This window comes from Phalacrocorax carbo, chromosome 4 (genome assembly GCF_963921805.1).
Source record: "Phalacrocorax carbo chromosome 4, bPhaCar2.1, whole genome shotgun sequence".
Taxonomy (NCBI): Eukaryota; Metazoa; Chordata; class Aves; order Suliformes; family Phalacrocoracidae; genus Phalacrocorax; species Phalacrocorax carbo.
The window spans coordinates 65,152,135-65,156,316 of record NC_087516.1 but is presented as its reverse complement, the minus strand read 5'-3'; positions in this window follow the sequence as shown (position 1 = coordinate 65,156,316).

The following is a 4,182-nucleotide window of genomic DNA, read 5'->3' as shown; positions in this document are numbered from 1 at the left end:
AGCTTCCACGCTTCTCTAAAAAGGTCTGAGATTTCCTGATTGCAGACAAAAGTCCCATATGGATGTACAATTTATCATTCAATCAGTCTCCTGATTTTGGAATACTTCAAGTTAGCAAAACTATTTTCCCACCTGTTTCTTTGCCTCCTTTTTCATAATAGGGAGGAAAGGAGGAAAGGGAGGAAGGCACAGACTGAAATTTTATTTTACTTCTGTGTGAGCCATGCAAGGGGAAAGGCTGGTAAGTTAGATGCCTTCCTCCTCACTGCTCTCACACACATAAGGGTCAGGCTCAGTTTGGCTCCTAGGGCAGAACCAATAACGGTAACAATTTACCGTAAAACGTAATGAAATAAGATCCTTAAAGCTGACAGTCCCTGGTGTTCAGAATTAATAAAAATATATTTTAATTCATGCAATAACAGGAGCTACACTGCTGTCCTTCCTCAAATATACAAAATAACAGGAGGTGGCTTCCCGTCAGCCAGAGCAAAAGATACTTTATGCCTTTGGACCTCGGTTCCAGGCACCAGCACATTCCAGATTCTACTGGTTTTTTGGCCCACGTTACGTGGACTCTCTATTGCTTGAGTTAATCTACTGGCTGGATTAAATTCTTGTTTTTAAATCTGAGAGCAAAATGAACAAAGAGAAATCCAAGAAGAAATTGAGCAAAACATGACAAGGAGGTGAAATCTTGTTTTCCACATATAGGGCCAAATGTGAAGTCAGTGGAGTAACTTTGAATGTACAGTGGTGGAGCTGAAGGCAGGATTTGGCCCTTGAAGCCGTGGATTACTAGGTTTGGAAGAGAATGCTGGTTGTTCCATTGCAGCTTGGCTCTGACAAAATATGACTTCTGGACACAGTCCCAACAAGACGGGAATTATTTCAAACAATAATAATTTTGTTTGCATAGCATAGGATTTCACTCAGTTATAAATACATCTTTTAAATTAAATTTCCCTTGAAAAACAATGATTTAAGGAACAAAGTGGTTAGTTAAACTCAGGGTATTCTCTGTGAAATCTAGAATTGGGGTGGGGGCTATTGGAAGCCCAAACCACTGCTTAGTTTTTGCCATGACCACAAGAATAGGATGTTCAATCACAAGCAGAGAGTAAGCTGGCCTCATGGTTTCCTTTGCCTTTCCTGTAACGAGACAAAAAATTCACAGGCAGCAATGGCACAGATATTTTTTTTCTCTCTCTCCCCCTGCTCAGTGAGGACAGGCAAACCATGGCTTTCAAAACACTTCATCTGTGGACCACACACAGCCTGAGGTTAACGCTATTATTGCTCCTTTGTCAGGCCCTTTTCGTCTGCTCTGCCAAATGAATTGCTTGTTTCTTTATTAAATAGGATTCTTTTTCAGTAGCCGACTCCCTTAACCTCAAAATAAACCCCTTCCCTAGGAGAGAAAATTCAGCTGTGTGTTGTTGTCCCCTTGGTGAAATGGCAGAGACAACATTTCACCAACGAAAGTTATGGAGTGTTCCCTGAACCCCTTACAGACAAGGCAAATGAAAGAAAAACTGAACATGTTTTTCCTCTCACTTTGGGGCTGAGGAGTAAGTGTATGGTACTCAGGTTGAACTTCGGTTACTCCAACTTCTTCAACTCTTTTCAAAGACAACTAACCCTTCAGAAAGTAAAACTCAACTTAAAATTAGACTTTTTTTACAAAATATTAATTTCCTCTTAAATTAGTACCTATCTATGAGATATAAGAAACTCTATCTAGAAGCCTTTCTGCTTTCTGGGATTTTTCAAGGAATGAGCAGGACGGTTATCTAAAAGAAAGATTTCTGCCTATGTGTTTGGAGTATCTACCACTTAATTTATCTTTGGTCATTGTCAGCATTTCAAAGACTTCAGAAGGTTCCGTAAAATATCTACAGGACTATCATTATCTTCCCTCATTCAGTTTTCAGTTCACTGCTCTTATATTCATGTTGACTGTCCTTATTCTCCTCGGTCTATGAAAGGAAGTTCTGGATCCACAGGTCCAACTTTTTTTATTTTCTGTACGGTAAATTTCCTTCTGGTGCAGTCCTTGTTTTACCCTTCCCTTTGTCCTCCTCTTCTCTCTCACCAGTTTTGTTTTCCTGATTGCATATTAACCCCTCGCTTGTTCACCTGCCCCATTATGTATTGGATTTCGTCTTCACTCTGCTGTTTGCCCTCATGATCAGCCAGTGCCTAACTTTCTGCCTCTGCATCACATAGCATTGCTGGCTGTGCCGTGCTGTCCGCTTAGGGAGTCCTGTTTGCTCTCAGGCTGGGAGCAGAGCACCCTCCAGAATGGTGTGGTGTGCCTTGCTGTGAACCTCAGGGCTAATGGACCCCAGGTATCACCCCTTCTCTGTCCCTACGCTTAGTATCTCTGCCCAGAAGACTGGGGCTAATAAATGCACAGTCTTGATCTAGTCAGATCAAGATCTGAATCCTTCTTTGGCTGACTGGCAGGTGACAGTTAAATCTTTCCTTTCAGACTCACTCAAGGAAATATTTTGATTTCTTCCATCTGGGATTTGTACTGTATGAAAAAGATAATTTCCTATTTTTCAGAAGGTATGCTGTCTGGAAGTGTGGTGTATTCCCAAGAAAGGCTGGTTTTGTAGTGGGTTTTCCCCTGGAAAGGACAATCAACATGCCAAATTTGGTTGGAAGTGCTCTGATCAAATCCAAACGAAGTGAATTTCTTTACTTATTCTGGGTAATTATCCTGTGGTTTGAAGCCTGCTCTGTTCTGGGAAGAGGGGAAGCAAGGGCAGCTGTGAAGTGAACCTGCTGGCTCTACAGCCACAGGATGGGCCGCTCCCACTGGTTCACCCTCTTCTTACCCCTCTACCACTTCTTGTGCTGTGTTCCTCACAGAACAGGAGCATTTCTTGGCTGGGCTAACGTGGGGACAGAGGCAGGGACTCAGCCCCTCGCTCCCCAGGATAGAGACGGGCAGTTTAGCACCTCTGCCCTTGCATTGAGGCAAAGATGGCTTCCTAGGCTGAACCATGAATGAACGGCAGGGGAATTTCACATCTCTGCTTCTCCTCTGGAGTAAGCAGACACACACAGGGCCTACAGAGACAGAGAAATGTTCCTTGGCACACCTTAAACTGGGGTCACTCAGCACCTTCTACAAGAAACCCCATGAAATTAGCCAAAGCAACAGATTTCTGATGAGTTTGAGTAATACTCATCATTTAAAACATTCAAGTATACACCATTACAGATGAGACCTGTGTTTAAACAGTAAACCTCAGTATAATGCATATGTACTAAAGCTGTTTGAAGCTGGCATCTATGTTTTGCACTTGTGTGTGGCAGCAGACCATTATAAAATAAATTTTCCAGAGAAAAATTAACAGGAAAATGTGGTTTTGTACTCTTAAAGTTTCCCAAGACAGTGGTCAAATCAGCTGGATATCATGTTGAGAGGATGAGACTACCTGAAGTAGCATCCAGCAGAAGAGTACCTAGAAGAATCATCCCTTCTGCCCTTTGATGGAGTCCATATTGCTGAAGGAAAGATAAGTTACACTGTGGCATTGACAAACTGCTTTTTCTTCTCACTGGGACAAAATAAACCAAAGCAAACTCCCAAGAACAAAATAATCTATGTGTGTCACTGGGTGGTAGGACTTTTCCCCTGTGAGACAAATGCATGACAGATTGTACTGGGCAGGTACACAGCAAGGCTACTGGCTATGTTAAGACAGTGCTGAACCAAACACATGGGGAAGGAAAACGTAGTGACATCTCCACCAAAATATGGATTGTTATGAACTTGTGCAAACAAATAATTAATGTCATAATATGCAATATGACATTTCTGTGTGACGGAAGCTTATATTTAGGGATGTTATATGTATAGACATAGAAGAGAAGAGCTATATGGAAAAGTGGGAGTTTATTTCAGTTAGTAGAATCATAGAATGTCCTGAGCTGGAAGGGACCCACAAGGATCATCAAGTCCAACTCCTGTCCCTGCACAGAACAGCCCCAAATTCACACCATATCTCTGAGGGCGTTGCCCAAGTGCTTCTTGACTATTGTCAGGCTTGGTGCCGTGATGCCTCCTTGGGAAGCCTGTTCCAGTGCTCCACCACCCTCTGGGTGAAGAACCTTTTCCTAATATCCACCTTAAACCTCCCCTGGCACATCTTCCTGCTGCTCCCT